Source organism: Lactuca saligna, chromosome 8 (genome assembly GCF_052625555.1).
Source record: "Lactuca saligna cultivar CGN05327 chromosome 8, ASM5262555v1, whole genome shotgun sequence".
NCBI lineage: Eukaryota > Viridiplantae > Streptophyta > Magnoliopsida > Asterales > Asteraceae > Lactuca > Lactuca saligna.
Window position 1 is genome coordinate 35,391,199 of NC_136424.1, and position 20,300 is coordinate 35,411,498.

Below are 20,300 nucleotides of genomic sequence, written 5' to 3' on the forward strand. Positions count from 1 at the left end.
GCCAGGTGTGGGATAGCCAGCCCCGTATAGATCTATACACTCAAGTCACGCTCCCTATCTAAGAGATTCTGGTTACCGGGGCGGTCCTCCACTCGTGTATCTCTGTGGAGTGTTCACCGAGGACGTGTCTCCAATTATAGATTTAACAAATTTACTAGTAATAATACTGAAAGATCAAATGACTATCCTCCACTCGCGTATCTCTGTGGAGTGTTACCGAGGACAAAATCATGTTCAAATGTTATGCTTTTAACTGTTATAATGTGGGAAAACATTTGTGAAAATATAAATACAACAATTTATAGTGTATTTCACAAATATCATAATATTGTGTTCTGTAGGTTCAAACGGTTGTTTGTTAAGACTGTCAGTGTTAAAACCATATGTAATATGAAACACAATGTATATAAAACAAATCTTGAGTACAAGTATTACTTGTATTTTTCTTGTATTCCCCTGAAAACAGTGAAAACATTGAAAATGGGTACGGGTATGAACTCACCAGGCGAGAAAACGTGACAGTTTAGATGCTAAATGTAACAACCCAAAATTTAAGACCAAAAATTTCTTTCAATAAATCATTACTTAAAGTAAAGTCATCATTCCAAAACATATTATGAGTATAAGTTTTCAAACATATGTTCATTATCAGAGTAAACGTTCCCAGGCTGTCTAATCTATGGTGTGTGCCATGCGATCACCCCGAGCTCTTCCCTCCACTACCGGAAGTACCTGAAACCAAAACTGAAAACCGTAAGCACGAAGCTTAGTGAGTTCCCCACCCTACCACATACCATGCATAACCACATACTGCACATACTGGGCCACGCCCACTATCTTGGGCCTCACCCCCTACCTCGGGCCTCGCCCGCGACGACGGCCCCGCCTGGCTTCGAGCCCCGCTCGGATACATATCTGTTTTACTTAGGCCCCGCCTGTGACAGGGCCTCGCCCGCCAACAAATAATAACACATAAACATTTCACAACACATAACTAACACATACAACTGGTTCTGTCCTAAGGCCTCGCCTATCCTGGGCCTCGCCCATGTCCTGCTACTGATGAGTCATGGGACCCCGTCCACGCTCCTAATGGTAGTGAGGTACGGGCCTAGCCCACTCTCACTCCTGTTCTAGTTTGGGCCTCGCCCCTATTCTGCTACTAATGAGATATGGAACCCCATCCACACTCTGCTATTGGTGAGATACGGGACCTCGCCCACACTCACCTCCCTACCAGGCACATACATGTATCACACAGACAACAAGTATAAACTATCATATAAACAGTTCCTTGGGCACCCGCCCGCTATTATTGGACCTCGTCCTGCAAATAATACTAGCATATTGTGCCTAGGGCTAACCCCCGGGTCTTCTACTCATAACTACATGGGCCGGCATTGTGGCCTTAGACCCATTCACACAAAGGGAAACTCACCTGCACTGGCTGAACTTGCTGATGAACTCACTAGTTGCTGCCTGACAACTCACGGAACTCCTGCTCCCCTTGCTCCTCGAACTACCAATATCAATGCAACACTGAGTCTAACTGACCCCCGAAAGACAACCAAGTCCACCCCGGTCCAAGGTCAAAGTCAACCTTCCAGGTCACCCTACTCGCCAAGTCACCCTACTGACTCGCCAAGTTCAAAATGATTAGATTCCTTCCATTCGCGACTCGACTCGCCGAGTCAGTCCATGACTCGCCGAGTCTACCGATTCCTGAGTCCAGACCTGTCCAACTCACTGAGTCTCCACCCGACTCACTGATTCGAGTCACAACTCGAAGGGTTTGGGGTTTCGCGACATGACTCGCCGAGTCCAAGAACAGACTCGCCGAGTACAAGGCAATCTTCATACGACTCGACGAGTTGTTCATCCCACTCGTCGAGTTTCTCCACAACTTCATGCTACTCGCCGAGTCCACTCAAAGGACTCGCCGAGTCCCTTCAGTTCTCCTTACATGCAGAGGACTTTTGAGTCATGCATGGACTCCAAACTGTAAATCTACCCTTCCCAAGCCTATTCCTTACGTAAAGTTGCAATCTTTACGTGTAGAGAAGGAGATCTAGGCAAAACATGCCAAAAACTAGGGTTTAAGGCCAAGGGGCTTCAAAATCGACTTAATGGCTGATACTTTATGCTTCTCTAGACCATAACACACTTGGATTTGAAGTAGCAACTCCAGATCTAGCTTCTAACCCATAAGGGTGGCTAATCATGGCTTAAAAAGCCCAAAACTCACAACCAAAATAGATCTAAGGGAAGGAAATGACTTAATACCTTCAATACTTCAGAAAGGTTCCACAAACTCCAGATCTGAAGCAAATCCTTGAAGCTTCACTGATTCCCCTCCTTCTTCTTCCTTCAAATCGCCCAAAGATGGCTTGGAAGCTTGAATGCACAGCAATGGAGGCTTATGCTTCGTTTTCTAAACAAGGTGGGCTCTAAGGAACCCTAATGGAGAGAATAAGGAGCTTAAATAGTGCCCAAAGTCCCGAATTTAGGGTTTTCCTCGCACAGACCAGACTCGCCGAGTCCACTTGGCCGACTCGCCGAGTTGGCCACTTACACCTTGACCCGGATCCCGCTCGGACTCGCCGAGTTGACCCTTAAATTAGGGCTATTCTTTCCTTTCTTGGCCTTTGAAACTTTGGGTGTTACAACTCTCCCCCACTTAAACTAAACTTCGTCCTCGAAGTTTACTATACTCTACTGCCGACGATCTGCCTTCAATGCCCCACCATCCATTCTAACACCAGCTGCCTAACTTTGCTGGCCTTCTGTTCAATCATTCAGACCAACGCCAATCCTTACAGATAATAATCTCGGGTCCATCCTGAGCCTGAACATCCTGTAACACAAGTTACTCAACCGACAATCTTTTTGGTAATCTCCAAATACTGCACTGACCCCGTAGGGGTTCAGCCTTTCTTTCCTTACGCGCTTTCCTTGCCTCTCCCAAGGCAATGCTCCATAACCATCTATCCCTTCTGCCGCGGTGAAGACCCTTTTCCTCACCAAATCTATTACTCCCGCCACTCCCAGTACGGGTCATCGTTGCCAGTATCCACTGGGCATTCTTCCTACTATCATTCGGTGTCGAGCACCCCACGATCGACTATCTGAATTCCACCATACTCTGCATCCCCGCACCACTACTGACTAGAAATCCTGTTGTTCCTTATCTGGCTTCCGGATGAACTGAGACCATCCTGGTCCCTACCAACCTATCAATATCTGGATTACCGACTCTCACCGATTGCTGACCCAGCACAACCACTAGTCGCTCCCAGCGACATTCGAAGAAACTCCCGCCACCTATACCGCTCAATCTATTCTACCAGGCTGGCAATATCATTTCCTGGGATCCCCGATCCCCTTATCTAGACACTAAGATCCTTACCAGGTCCCACCTGTGCTGCTAAAACTCACGGGCCTCGCCCACGGGTCTCACCCAACCATACTACTGAGCAACCCTGCTCTCAGGTCTCACCTATACTGCTATCCTCATACGGGCCTCGCCCATAGGTCTCACCCGACTATATCCTAGAGCGGCCTCTTCCAAGGTCTCATCTATCAATGGCTATACAGGCAACTCCATACCATTCTCATCCATTCCCTTTACACGCACGCACTGATGGGAAGTTCTCAAACTTCTAACCCTGAACTACTCAATCCGTCAAACGCTGAGCTACCTCCTTTCCTTCTCAAAAATCATATACCCGATCTGGATTTGCGTGCCCTTACCCTTATACACTCGGAGGATTCTCCCCCACTTTGATCCTGCTTACACCTCGATGCTCGATGAAGAGAAATCCCAATCCTTGCTACCATAATCAATCCGCTGAGGAATCCCAAGCCTACCATAGCTAAGGATCTAACATGTCCATTCTAAAACTCATACGGCTCCGAACTACCAAGACATACCGAGTCCCTCCAAGGCATGCTACAGATACTGCACCCTAAGTAACCTTCTTCAATACAACACACCCCTTAACTACTAACCCAAATATCCAAGGTATGCAAAAGGCATATATCTCGATCACAATGAACCCGCTCGAAAATAAAATGCTCAATCGCTAATGATGCAGAACCATAACAATATAATCATGCACAAAATAAAAGAACTGAAAACGGAAGTCGCATACCTGCAACGTCCGGTGCTGCTCACATCTCCAAAGTAGCCATCTGAAAAGCCCTGCCTCCTACCGCAGGCGCCTCCACACGGCCCTGATGGCCGTCTGTGATCCTCAAAGTTGCAGGGGCAGGTGCCATCACCCGTCCTGCTGAAAGCAAACTGGGGCACTGGGCCTTCTTGTGGCCCCGCTGATTGCAGTGAAAACATATCAAATCTGATCCCTGAGTGATGGTAGCAGTACAATCTCTGCTAAAATGACCAATCCGACCGCACCTGAAACAACCAGACTCACCACCACTACCACTTCTGCACGCGCCCCCGTGCGTCCTGCCACACCTCCCGCATCGACTGCGGCCCTGATAATCCCTCGACCTCGAATCCGATCCCTTGGGCCTTTTGCCCGAACTCGCGGCTACCTGAACCTTACCCGGCTTCCTCTTCCGGATCTGCTCCAAATCGATTTCCCTCTCCCTGGCCCGAGAAATCATATCTTCCAGCGTCTTACAACCGGACCTGCTCACGAACTCCCTGGTGTCATCCCTCAACATCTCGTGATATCGTTCCTTCTTCATCTCCTCATCCGCGACATACTGCGGAACAAGAAGGGCTCTCTCCCTGAACTTGGCGGTGATCTCCGCCACAGTCTTAGTAGTCTATGTCAAATCCTGAAACTCCCGAGCCAACTGCTGCACCTCAATAATCGGCGAAAACTCCGCTCTGAACCTAGCTGAGAAATCACTCCAAGTCATCGCGTCCAACGTGGCATCATCACCCAAAGCGTGACCAATCTCCTCCCACCAATCCCTCGCTCTGTCCTTCAGAAGATAGGAAGCGAGTCTGACCTTGTCCTCCTCAGGACACCGGCTCGTACGGAATGCGTTGGCAACATCAGCCAACCATCTGCTGCTAGCGATGGGGTCCCTAGCCCCATGATAATTTGGTGCCCCGCAAGCCCTGAACTCCCGAAATGTCAAGGTACGCGCTCCCAACAAAGCCATCATCTCAATACGGAAGGCTCCCAGCCTCTCATCCAAAATCTCCAATATACCCTCCTTGACCGTGCCAAAGATCACAAGAGTCTGAGCTAGAATACTGCGCGTAACCTCCGCTGATATCAACTCTCTCATCTGCTCCTTGAGCTGCTCGGCCCCTAAACCCGAGCCCAATCCCTCTCCAGCGCCTGATCCGCCTGCTGGTCCCTCTTGCAATGTCACCATACTGAAACATATAAGATAACCATCATCCGAATACTCCTCACTGCTGCGAGACCAAACATACCTACTGCCAGGTTCCCGGTCTTGTCTCGGCCTTTCCCGAATCGAGTACGGATCCTCTACTTTCAGTAGTACGGGCCCATACTACCTTCCACATCTATCCGTACTTTCCTCAGGAACTGCTTTGACTCCACCAGGTCCCTTTTCTACTTCTACTGCTCCCAACACTATCTCATCCTAGGCTTACCCTAGGGAAACCTCTTACTCCACTCAAACCAGTCCTCAGCTGCTGAAGGCCTCTTTGCAATGCCAATTAGCCATCACCTGGATACCATCACATGTGACGAGGCTCAGATAATCCTTCAAGTAAAAGACTCGTTCCTACGATGGTTGGACTCAAACAAGAGCTGCACAATAGGACCAAATCCAACACTCTGAGATTATTCAACCCTGATCACATGTGACGTGACGTATCCACCTAATGGCTAACTCCCATCACTTAGAATCCCACAATGCACAAAGCAAGCAACATTCAGAAAAAGGAAAATCTAACCATAACATACTCAAGCAATCATATCCACATAGCAAGAATCTGAACTAGCATGCAACACAACTCATAAACTCAGGCATAACCTAATCAGGCTATCCTACTACTGACTATTCAGCACTATCATGCAGATCAAAAGCACATATAACAGGCACATAAGGCATCCTCCCTAGATCCTTAGTCCTAATCTAGTATGCTGTTCTATTAACTGATAATCAAAACATAGACTTGTATGGGTATTTTGGGGTACTTACATGAGCTCGGTTGATTGCATGCACCACACCTCTTTTCTCTTTTCAAAGTTTTTATCTTTCTGAATTCTTTTTGCTTTTCTAAAACTGTTTTCTTTATCAAAACTCTTCTTTTTTTAAAAAACTGTCTTTTCATTTTGAAAACTTCTTTACCAATTCCTCAGTTTGAGTTCAGACACCCCTGAGGGCATGTCCGAATCCCTCAAACCAAGGCTCTGATACCAACTTGTAACGACCCAAAATTTAAGACCAAAAATTTCTTTCAATAAATCATTACTTAAAGTAAAGTCATCATTCCAAAACATATTATGAGTATAAGTTTTCAAACATATGTTCATTATCAGAGTAAACGTTCCCAGGCTGTCTAATCTATGGTGTGTGCCATGCGATCACCCCGAGCTCTTCCCTCCACTACCGGAAGTACCTGAAACCAAAACTGAAAACTGTAAGCACGAAGCTTAGTGAGTTCCCCACCCTACCACATACCATGCATAACCACATACTGCACATACTGGGCCACGCCCACTATCTTGGGCCTCACCCCCTACCTCGGGCCTTGCCCGCGACGACGGCCCCGCCTGGCTTCGAGCCCCGCTCGGATACATATCTGTTTTACTTAGGCCCCGCCTGTGATAGGGCCTCGCCCGCCAACAAATAATAACACATAAACATTTCACAACACATAACTAACACATACAACTGGTTCTGTCCTAAGGCCTCGCCTATCCTGGGCCTCGCCCATGTCCTGCTATTGATGAGTCATGGGACCCCGTCCACGCTCCTAATGGTAGTGAGGTACGGGCCTAGCCCACTCTCACTCCTGTTCTAGTTTGGGCCTCGCCCCTATTCTGCTACTAATGAGATATGGAACCCCATCCACACTCTGCTATTGGTGAGATACGGGACCTCGCCCACACTCACCTCCCTACCAGGCACATACATGTATCACACAGACAACAAGTATAAACTGTCATATAAACAGTTCCTTGGGCACCCGCCCGCTATTATTGGACCTCGTCCTGCAAATAATACTAGCATATTGTGCCTAGGGCTAACCCTCGGGTCTTCTACTCATAACTACATGGGCCGGCATTGTGGCCTTAGACCCATTCACACAAAGGGAAACTCACCTGCACTGGCTGAACTTGCTGATGAACTCACTAGTTGCTGCCTGACAACTCACGGAACTCCTGCTCCCCTTGCTCCTCGAACTACCAATATCAATGCAACACTGAGTCTAACTGACCCCCGAAAGATAACCAAGTCCACCCCGGTCCAAGGAACTGTTTATATGATATCAATATCAATGCACCCTACTCGCCGAGTCACCCTACTGACTCGCCAAGTTCAAAATGATTAGATTCCTTCCATTCGCGACTCGACTCGCCGAGTCAGTCCATGACTCGCCGAGTCTACCGATTCCTGAGTCCAGACCTGTCCAACTCACTGAGTCTCCATGTAGTGACAAAGAACATGGTTTGGCATACGGAATTAAATCTTGCACAATTGAACATGGTGATTTGGGTGTTTAAGAGATATATTGAATGTATATGGTGTTACACAAAAAGGATCTAGATCTAGACTACATAATTAACACACACTTACACACTCACTTCTACATCTCTCAAGCACACCTCTACAAGTGGACAAACCCACTATTTATAGAGGTGTTTACATGTCTCTCTCTCACTCTCTAACAAATGGGTCTAAAGGCTAAAGCACCACATGCAAGTGGGTTTTACAAAAGTCAAATACAAATTCATGAATGAATAACTTTGCACCCCAACATTCTCCCCCTCAAAATTAGGAATGAATGACCCACTTCAAATCTTCCAAAATCAAGCACTACGTGGTTTGAGCCTCAAAGGTGACACATGTCGAAACGAACTTCAATCTTTAATTCTTCCATGACTCTTCAATTTGGGCTCTAGGATGTGAGACCATACAATCCGAGCAGCAACGAATGATTAAGAATATTCCAAACTCCAAATAATCACCCAATAGTTGCGCATAAAAACACACCCCAAAAATCTTCAATAAAACCAAACCCATTTCGAATACATCACTTCCGAACTTCCAATTGCATCATCTCGTAGGCTTCAAAACTTTAAGATCACTTCGGTCTTCAAATCCGCGTAATATGAAAAATTCAAGTTCGAATTTCCATATAAAACTTCTCCCCCTTTTTATAATCGAAATTTGATTATAAAACTCTAAAGGAAAAATAACATGCTCTATTCGGAATTTTTCGTGTCAAAACTCCCCCTTAACATGTGGCATAAACTTTGTGCTTCAATCCGGAAAACCCAAAAAATATTCAATTTTTATTGTTGTTCACGGATCGCCTTTGACAAAATTTCTCAAAAATGGGTAGAAACTGTCAATTTCAAAATTATGCAGTGACCCGTTGCGCCCAAAACAACAAAATATGCAAAACTCTCCCCCTTTTCCAAAGCTGGGTAGAAAGCGTTAATTTGCACAAACTGCAGGGACTAGAAATGCACAATCTTCAATTTTCAGCAAAAAATAATCCTTTTTCGAATTTGGGTGAAAACTGCCAAAAATTTGAAGTTTCAGGGACCATCTTCGTAAATTCTGCCCTTGTGCACCAAACATACGAAGACCATGCCCAAAAATGCGAAGTACCAAAAAAATTTCGAAGTTGGGTGAAAAGTGTCAAAAATTCGAAGGTTCAGGGGCTGATTTCGAAAAAGTGACATTTTGAGCAAAACATTCGAAGACTTGATCAAAAATTCGAAGCTTGTCCCAACATTCGAATCCTGCTTCCTTTTGTCAAACATTTGAAATTATAAGGACTAGTTTCGAAAATTCGATTTTTCTTCTTCATTCCCAATTAACCAAAGATACGAAGCATACGAAGTCAAACCAATGAACAGTAATGAACAATAAGTCTTTGTATAAATTTCCAAAATACCCCCTTCGAAAATTCAGAATATACCCTTCGAATATTCAACATTAAACTCCTTCATTTATTCAATCCTTCATCATTATTATTATTATTATTATTTTTTCATGTCTTCGTTCCAGGAACCCTTCGTTTTTCCTAATATTCACCCCAAAACAAACACCCCTTCGAATCATTCACAAACACAGATCACATCTAAATCCAAACATCCCTTCCTTCGAAATCATCTTCCCAGATCATCTCGTTCCCAATTGATACCCATAAACAAATGAACATTGACCATCACAAATCATCAAACTCAAACCCAAAACGAACGAAATTGAAATCCAGACTTCGAATATCGACTTTTACAGTTATTCGTTCCCACAGTCTTTAACCTTCGTTTAAAATCGATCCTTGTAAATAAATCCAATAACCAATCGATCCTCAATACTCAACTCCAAACATTCGATCATTTGTTCCCAATTTTGACTTTTTGGCAGTTGACACCCAAAATCGATTATCGACAAACACCAAAATCCTTTTTCTCAAATCGATTTTTGGATTAAACTCACTAATTCAAAAAATTCACCCTGTTCGTTCATCATTTCTTGAAACATCTCGACTGATAAACTCAATAACCAAAATCAATATCGATCCAAATCAACAATTTCCGAGTTCAATCAAAATCTTCAAACCAAGAATCATTAACTTGTCGATCTGATTTAACGAATAACTTGATCATTATCGATTTTTGTATTCAAACATATCGATTCACAAGTTCATCACAAAAATCGAAACTCATCAATTATAAGAACTGATAAAATGAAAACGAAAATCAAGAACAAGATTAACAGTAATGTTGATTGCGACTTCTGAGTTTCGTATATATGTTGACAAACATATATACATCAACAGATTTTGATGAATAAATGGGATCGATTATGAGAACTGTATCGGATCTATTCATTTGGGCTTAAAACAAGATTGATGAACATTGAATTTTGGGCTTAAGGCTTTCAATCGTGAATAGTAGTTGATTGTTTTTGGGCTACTTTTTTATTCAAGTAAACAATTACCACAAAAAGAGAATAATTATTTTATGAACAATGAATTTCGAATTTGAGAATGATTTTAGAAGTTTTGATCTAAGCAAAAATTAATTGGATCAAACAAAGGAATTGAAATGAATTAGATCTAATGAATCAACACGATCAACAATTTAAAAACGCAACGCACGATTCAAATATTACGAGAGATCATAGAGAGGGACTCACCAAAATTGATCAAATTGCGACAAAATTTGCCAAACCGAGAATCATTCTTCAAAAATCACCTTGATCTTGAAGACCCGCTCTGATACCAAATGTAGTGACAAAGAACATGGTTTGGCATGCGGAATTAAAGCTTGCACAATTGAACATGGTGATTTGGGTGTTTAGGAGATATATTGAATGTATATGGTGTTACACAAAAAGGATCTAGATCTAGACTACATAATTAACACACACTTACACACTCACTTCTACATCTCTCAAGCACACCTCTACAAGTGGACAAACCCACTATTTATAGAGGTGTTTACATGTCTCTCTCTCACTCTCTAACAAATGGGTCAAAAGGCTAAAGCACCACATGCAAGTGGGTTTTACAAAAGTCAAACATTTACAAAGTCATGAATGAATAACATTGCACCCCAACATTCATACGACTCGCCGAGTACAACTCACTCTCGAAGGGTTTGGGGTTTCGCGACATTTACATGTCTCTCTCTCTCTCACTGATTCGAGTCACAACTCGAAGGGTTTGGGGTTTCGCGACATGACTCGCCGAGTCCAAGAACAGACTCGCCGAGTACAAGGCAATCTTCATACGACTCGACGAGTTGTTCATCCCACTCGTCGAGTTTCTCCACAACTTCATGCTACTCGCCGAGTCCACTCAAAGGACTCGCCGAGTCCCTTCAGTTCTCCTTACATGCAGAGGACTTTTGAGTCATGCATGGACTCCAAACTGTAAATCTACCCTTCCCAAGCCTATTCCTTACGTAAAGTTGCAATCTTTACGTGTAGAGAAGGAGATCTAGGCAAAACATGCCAAAAACTAGGGTTTAAGGCCAAGGGGCTTCAAAATCGACTTAATGGCTGATACTTTATGCTTCTCTAGACCATAACACACTTGGATTTGAAGTAGCAACTCCAGATCTAGCTTCTAACCCATAAGGGTGGCTAATCATGGCTTAAAAAGCCCAAAACTCACAACCAAAATAGATCTAAGGGAAGGAAATGACTTAATACCTTCAATACTTCAGAAAGGTTCCACAAACTCCAGATCTGAAGCAAATCCTTGAAGCTTCACTGATTCCCCTCCTTCTTCTTCCTTCAAATCACCCAAAGATGGCTTGGAAGCTTGAATGCACAACAATGGAAGCTTAGGCTTCGTTTCTGAACAAGGGGGGCTCTAAGGAACCCTAATAGAGAGAATAAGGAGCTTAAATAGTGCCCAAAGTCCCGGATTTAGGGTTTTCCTCGCACAGACCAGACTCACCGAGTCCACTTGGCCGACTCGCCGAGTTGGCCACTTACACCTTGACCCGGATCCCACTCGGACTCGCCGAGTCGACCCTTAAATTAGGGCTTTTCTTTCCTTTCTTGGCCTTTGAAACTTTGGGTGTTACACTAGATGTCGGTTTGGGGCTTGATAACGTGCGAGCTTCCTATGTAATATGAAATGGTATCCAAAGGTATCTAATTAGTCTTTAAAACACTAATTAGATATGATAATACACTCCAATGAGCGAAAACACTTCAAATCAAGTGTTTGGAGTGACCAGGGTGACATCTACGGACATGTGGGACTTGGAAAAATGAGTTGGGACTTCAAGAGTAAACTCCTTCGGGAGTTTATGGCCCGAAGACCATAACCATATGAGTTCACGGCCGTGAACTCATGAATGTGAGGTTTTATGGTGCCAAATGGTCAATTAACACGTAGGAAGGCTTGCTATGATTAAATCTAAGGCATAGGAATGAGTTTTACCACCAAATGGACCATCAAAGGGAGTTTACGGCCCTAAACTAGGAGTTTACAGCCGTAAGCTCCTATACCCCTCTTATATTGATGATTTGGTGGCTTTAGATCAATCATATGTGATTCAAACTAATTTTACAAGCCTTAGAATGAAGTTAGGGCATCATTTGACTTGTGTAGAGGAGTTTATGGCCCTGGAACCCTTTCTAGGGGGTTTACGGCTGTGAACACTCCAAGAGGTTGTTTTCATCTAGTTTAAGGCCCCTAAATCGATTGTGGTTGGTTCTAGAATTTATTCCAAGGCCATTGGTGTGTTTAAGTGGCTTTTAAACACTTGGATTTGAGTTTACTCCCCATGAATATGAGTTTATAGACCAAGCATGTTCTTGGGCATTAAACTCATGTTTACTCCTCAAAAATGATGATTAGGTGTTCTAAGTCCGAATTGGTTAGCCACAAAGTCATATCTAAGTCCCAAAGTTGGTTTGGAAGGGTTTAAAGGCTCAAAAACCCCTTAAATATGTGTTTACGGCCCAAGCATGTTCCAGGGACGTAAACACATGAAAATGGTCCTAAATGATTGTTTGAACTCGGGTTTGAAGGCTAATGGTGTTATACTATGAGTTAGGGAGGTTACCCTGATGAATTTGAGCCTTAAATCAATGTTTTTGGACCTTGAATTTGGATTGAGGAGAGAGGTTGGAGAGAGAGAGTAGTGAGAGAGAGAGAGAAAAAAAGCTTCAAATGAAAGCTTAAACCTCTTTAAATAGGTTCTAAGTTTTGGACACGGTGGAATTCTACCCGATACCGGTGTTATACGATGCTTTTGGTCGCACCCGATTAAGTTACCGTAACCTGATATGGTCGATTCTAAAATGTTTCCGATTAGATTACTAATATGAAGTGTTAATGTGAGTTCTAAACATGTATAGACACTCATTAAGTCATAATAGAAATCCCACAATTATGACCTAATTAAATGACGTAACGGAAACGAAATCGAAAACGATGAATATATTAACGAAAAGGGTTACAATTGATGGAACGAATATATTAACGAAAAGGGTTACAATTGATGCTAATTGGGTCGTGAACCATCCTTAAGAGCCCAATGGGCCAAAAAATAATATTGGACCTATGGAAATTCGATCAAAGCCAAGATTTGAGCCCAAAAATCAATTTCCTTCATTTCATTTGGCCATTCTCGACCCAAGCAAAAAAGAAAAGAGAAATGAATGAATAAATAATACTTTGACACATCATTTTTATTTATGGGTTAATTTGGAAATTACCCAAAAAATAACCATGTACAATCTCATGCATCCATGCATTTCCCTCTTTCCCCCTCTCTTTTTCTTTCCTTCGGCCGAGAGACAAGAGGCACACCCACACACACTTCTTCAATCCTTCTTGCAAAAACTCTCTCAAACACTCTCAAAAGTCTTTCCTTTCCTCCTTTGGTAAGTTACCATAAGTCCTAGATACATAAACTTTATTTTAAGCTAGATCCTTCTACTTAAACATTTTATTTCATGATCCATACTCTAATATTCTTTAGAACTCGAGATCTACATTGGAAAGTTTGTAAAAGCCGAAAAATCACATCACTTTCTTCCATATCTTCTTCAAAACCGAATCCAAACCTTCAAGGTGAGTTCATACCCCTTTGTTTTCGATTTTTACTTTTTTTTTTTTTTTTTTTGGGGGGGGGGGGGGGGGGAGAATACAAGTGTTATGTGTTGATCTAGGTGTGTATGCATGTTATGTGTGATTTCTTTGGTTATTGTTGTGAAAAAATGTGATAATGCTTGATATATTTCAAAATCTCTAGTATAAATGAGAAAGACTCATAAACAAAAGCATATTAAACAACATACTTCAAGGATCTAAGTGTTTTCATGTATAAGAAAGGAAAAACAAAGCAAAAGATTGTATAAGTATCATTTTTGCAAAAATAACAAAGATATGGGTAAAATATGACCATTTTCAGTTTTATAAGGGTTATATGGTATTTAGTTATATGAAATCTGATTTTTATGGAAATAATACATTTCAAGGGGTCAAAAACATAAAATTTAGTCTATTGGGCTCACATTTGGGCCTTACGGGTTTTTGGGCCCAAAATTGTAAAAATGAGAAGTTTTGGGGTTGAAATTGTAAACTCATTTAAAGTATGAGTCAAAAACACAAACAAACTATTTCAGGGTCTGAAAATGACCTTAAACGCAAAAACTGGACTAAAATGCAAAGTTTTTAGAAGTTGGTTCAAAAATGTAAAACTTACGAAATTTGGGGCCAAAAGTGTAAAATTTTTACAAATAAGGACTGGAAACATCAAGTATTATATTTTTGGACTGAAATTGTAATATAAATTATGTTTGGGCCGAAAATGTCAAGAAAAGTAATTTAAGGACCAAAAATATTATTTTTCATCAAAAGGGACTAAAAATGTCATTTTTATTAAGAAATGACTAAAAATGTAATTTTATATGAAAAATGGGCTAAAATGGTTGAATAAATATTTTGGGGTCAAATATGTTAATATTAAAACAACTGGGCCAAAGACATTAAGTTTATAACACATGGATATATATATATATATATATATATATATATATATATATATATATATATATATATATATATATGTATATATATATATAACCAAAGTGTTGTTACAATTCAACGTCAAATGTTTTACTATTGAAAATAAATACTAAGCGTAAAACGAATTCTATATTACATACATATCGAAGAACGGAGAAATAATACAATGACTGGGCTTAATGTTACTCATTGTGTCCATTGGGCCTTCGTGGTCCAATTTCACAATTATTAGGCCCAATATAATCAAAACATGTTTATTGGGCTTCCGGTGACCCAAGTACATGCCTACGGGACCTTCTATGACTTTTACATGCTATTGGGCCTTAGTGATCTATTTGCATTGCTAGTATGGTCCAAATCAAACATATGCTTGATGGGCTAACGTGTCCATAAGCATACTCGACAGGCTATAAATAACACACATGATTAGTGGGCCACAACATCCTTTTTCGTGTTTCTTAGGATTTATCTATACTATGTAAACATGAAATGAGTTGTAATCAATGTCATTCAAATTCATGGGGTAATATTGGGGACTTAGTGAGAAACTATCGGTCGACACCAATAAGTGTTGGTCGTAGTCTGTAAGTTGTAACCAGAGTCTCCTGGAGGGAGAGCGAGAGTTTGTGTATAGATCTATACGAGGGTGACTCCCCCACACCTGAGCTGTTCGCTACAGTTAGACTTGACCAGTCTAGGGTGACAAAATCTTAATCAAAACCAGGATTTGTAAAAATGCCAAGACAGGCGAAATAGTCATTATCATGCATGTTTATAATGACTCACATAGAGATCCAATACCATTTCATCAATCATGGGAAATCAACTTCATACATGGTGCCTATTCAATGTGGTTTATGCTATAATACAAAATCATACTACTGTTTTCAATCGGAAAATATCGGATTTTCCGGGGAATTTATATCATTTATTTAACACATCAAATATCATAAAACAAGCACTTTTGGGAAAGTCATACAATTATACATGTTCTGAAATCACGTATACATTTACCTATATTGGATCATCACATCATATCGTAAACATATTTTATGTCAGAAAATATCGGATTTTTTGGGTTATACAACGATACAAATCATTTTTATATCAAACATGCTTATGAACTCACCAACATCATAGATGTTGACCCGTTTTCAAATAACTTATATTCTCAGGTAACAGATAAGCGAAAGAAAATTGTCAAGTGTATTAGGCTTTCATGTTTTGTGACTTTCAAACGAATATATGTTTTAATTATCTAATATTTGTTCAATGTACTTGATGTGAACTATGTAAGTTGTACTATATAATGTTGGTGATGTATGTGTTTGTTTCATGTATATTCATTGTAATGGTATTTAATTGTTCGTCATGCAAGCCCTCAAACGTTTCCGCCGTCCGGTTCGATAATGTGACAGTTTCAAACCTAATACTGGCCCATTAATAAAATGGTTGAGATTTTAGGTCAATTGGGCTTCATTGGGCCCATTAGGGTTTTATTGGGCCAACTAGAGTCTCATTTTTCCATGAATTCCCAAACAAGTCAACATGCAAACGAGGCACACCGCCACCCAACACGGCGGTTGGTGGCGGTAGGAGGCGGCAGCCACCACCTTACGGTGGTGGTTTTTGAGTTTCTTTCCTTTATTCTTTTTCTAATTACAATTTACAATGTTTAACCCAAAAAAATAAAAACACACACACTAAATAAAATACCCACGCACAACCACCTTGTGGTGGTAGGTGGCGGTAAAGAGTGGCAGCCACCACCTCATGGTGGTGGTGGTGACTTTTCCGGCCAAATCAACACCTCCACTAACTCATGCACACCAGAACACACACACACACACAATAACATAAGAACACACCCACACGTATTCTGCTTGAAAACCGAACCCAACCACCCACCTGGTGGCGTACGACGGCAGCGGTGACTCGGAGTGGCGGGCAGCAGCAGCGTCATCTGCGACATCCACCATGGCTGACAACCATGATGGTTTTCTTTTGGGTCTTTTTTCTAGCTAACGAACACCTACATGCATATCCCACAGTGAGTTCTTAACGGAAGCAACATCCCATCCTAGCCACCCCTGTAGTGGCGTGAGGCATTCGAACGGAGAAGAGAGAAGGGAAGAAGAAGATGCGGAGGAAGGAAAACGCATGACAGTAGCGGTACCGGACATCAGGCCCGCCGTTGGAGTCACAAGGAGTCGTCGGTGGTTAGTTGGGGACCTCCACACTAGTGGTGGCGGGACCGGAGATCGTAGAAACGGAGATGGCGGCAGCAATTTGTTGAACAACCGTATGGCAGTAGTGGCAGTGACGAGGCTCGACTAGCACCCTCGATCAATCCTCCCCGGTACAACAACGGTCTTGGTGGTTTCTTCTGGCAACCCCAACGTCCGACGATGCTTCAGATGTCGATGGGTGGAAGGAGGATGGAGAGGGTGACAGTTGACACTAGATTTAGGGTTAGGGTTGCAAGGTGACAGGAATAACACAGTTATATACCCGGGTCTCAACTCAATTCCATAATAACATAAATAGTCCCTCCTTCCCCCATTTCTTTCAAAATATATCCTTAATTTACCATTTAACCCCTCCTTCTGAAAATCCTTACAATTCATGTCCAAAATGTTACCAATTAGCCCTTCCTCTACAAAATCTTCTCATCTTAGGTCCAAAACTTACTCTTTAGTCCCTGCTTCCATAAATCCTTACATATTAAGTCCAAATAATACCAAACACCCCTTGACTTATGAAAATCTTTACAAATTAAGTCCCGAAATTACACTTTAACCCTTGGAGATTCAAATCTTGTCATTTGGCTTCCCGAAACCAACACCCCACTAATTATAATTTAATTTTGGACTATAATAGAATACAATAATAATAATTACTTCTCGGGTTTCAGTTTTATTTTTTAATTATTCTATTTTAAATGGCATGTTACAGTATAAATTACATTTGCTTTGATATTATAAATCTTGGTTTACTTGCTATGGTTTATGTGATACAATGTTAGTTACACATATGAGAATGTTTTGAATCTATTTGTCTAAACTATTATATTTTTTAAATGGTTTTTATTAATTTTTTATTTTGTATTTATTAGGGGTGTCAAACCCAACAAATGTCAGGGGTACAACAGACTCCAAATACACTGCTTTAATGCACTAAAAAGTAGTACATGGCAAGCAGGATCGAACCACATAGACACATGATAAAAGTCTATACCACTTTGCGCAAGGTACTTTGGTCACAAAGGGGAATTTGTTTGCAAAAGTAAAATAATAAAATAACAATCTACTTTAAAAGCATGCACAAAATGAAATAAAATTGTAACCAATTTGATTGAATGGTTCTAGTTCTAGTTCTCAATGTTGTTGTTCAGCTTGATTATGACTTGATGTAATTCATGATTGCTATTCTAAATTGGTACCGGAAGATATTAACACGCTGTAATACTTCTTGCTTGTCAAATCATCTAACCAAAACATGCTCTTTGACTAGACTTAGCATTACTAATTCAACCTAAACACGCTCTTAGATTGTATTGAAAAACAGCATTATGTTTTATACAAGCTTCCAACAATGTTCATTTCTTCTCATACACTCGGCAATGTGAAAACATGTGATAAATGTTTTACAATAAGAAAACTTATTGCTTGTTACAAATTATTAACTTAATAGAACGATTAGGTACCCTAAAAGTTAATTAACCGCACAAAAATTCAATTCATGAAAATGGCCAATCAAATTCAAGAATTCTCGTTTAAACAAAAACATAATCACTAGAATAGAATCACAAATCAAACATCAAATCATATGCTTCAAGTCAAGCAATCAACATGTTTTGAACAAGAACTAGAAACTAGGGTTTCTTAGCCACACATGGCTAAGAACAAATCAAATAAGAATAAAACTAGAATTGAAAAGTTTAATGCTTACAAAAATGAAATCAAAAGTGTTTGCAATGATTAGGTCTTCTCGAAAGCTCCAAGAAATCTCTTAGAATCTCCAAAATCTCCCCAAACTGCTCCAAAAACCGTTCTCTATGAAATGGCGACATCTTCACTTGTTTTATTAATGTTCACGTGCTTTCCATAAGGCCATGCCTTTTGCTCATGCGTTTTTGGCATGACCATTTGTCTTGACCATGTGTTTTTGGCATGACCCATTATTTTTGCTAAAAGTCCAATAAATCTTCACTGTTGGCTCCATTTTCAGTCTAGCTTCACCATGAGTCATGTTGCCCTAAATTTAAGATGAGAAAAGACAAACATGACCTGTGTCGGTATGACATGAACTGTGCTTTAAATGTAGTCATTTACTATGATGATAATGCACAATGACTCGGTTCTGTCTTCTCTTCATGCTCCAAAGCTCCATGCTCCATGCATTCAAGCTCCACGCTCTATAATGCCTGCAAAATAAATAAAAATAGTAAAGTACCAGACATTCTTAAAGAAATATGCAACTGCCCTAATAATTAACTAAATACAAGAATTATGAAGTATAAAGCTATGAAAGGACGGGAATAAACATACAAAATAGGTGCATAAAATGCATCTATCAATATTAAACCATAATGTTAAAATTTGTTTGAAAAATATAGGGTGTTACATTTACAAACCTTATAAATCAAGTATGTAAAAATGTAATAGACTACTATGTTGTTTCTATATTTGTTTTGAGTTTGTTGGTAACGCACGTTTGAGCCACTTTGGATTATGTTGAACAATGCGTCCGTTTGAAGTGACATCATGTCAATTATTATTGCTTTTGTATGCTCATTGCCATGAGGTAAGGAGGGTGCACCTAGTGACATATATTGGTTATTCGAAATTAATATGATCAAATGGTGACATCAAATTGTTATGTTTACGCACAATGATGTCGCTAACCTTATAAAATTTTAAAATAAAATACAATTAACGATTGTTACATGTAATTTTTGTATAATAATATACGACATTTTTTTTTTGCTTCACCCCTATTAATACGATTGATGTTTTTTCCTCGTGAGGCCATCGAGCATTTCATTTTTGCTTTATTAAACATCAAATTCATATTAAATTCATTTTATGATAAAGCTCCTTATGTTAGTCATGTATTTCGAATACAACATGATTTTTTTTTTCAAGAAGATAAACAATTGCTTTTCAATATTTAACTTTTATTAGTTGTATAATAATCTTCTAAATCTCCATTTTATTTCGTTAGATCTCCCTTTTAATAAGTTTTATATCATAATTGTTTAGCTGTCAATCCAATTAATTATCTTTTTATGTTGTACTTCTTCATTATATTATATATTGTCGACATTTGACAATTCGTTATTTGCATTTTCAATGATGTGATTAGATATAATTAAGTCCACATCATCATGCTATGTCAAATACTCTTTTATTTTAAATAAAGATTGACATTTTTTTTGTTGTTTAGAGTTTCTTTAACAACATTTACGAAACAATATTTTCTACCCAACAACAATATTTGAGGGTTTTATCATTTACTTATTCACATCCAATATACATAAATCAACATTAATGTTCATCTAAATGTATTCAGGAGAGTTTCTTCGATAAGTTTTTTAACCATA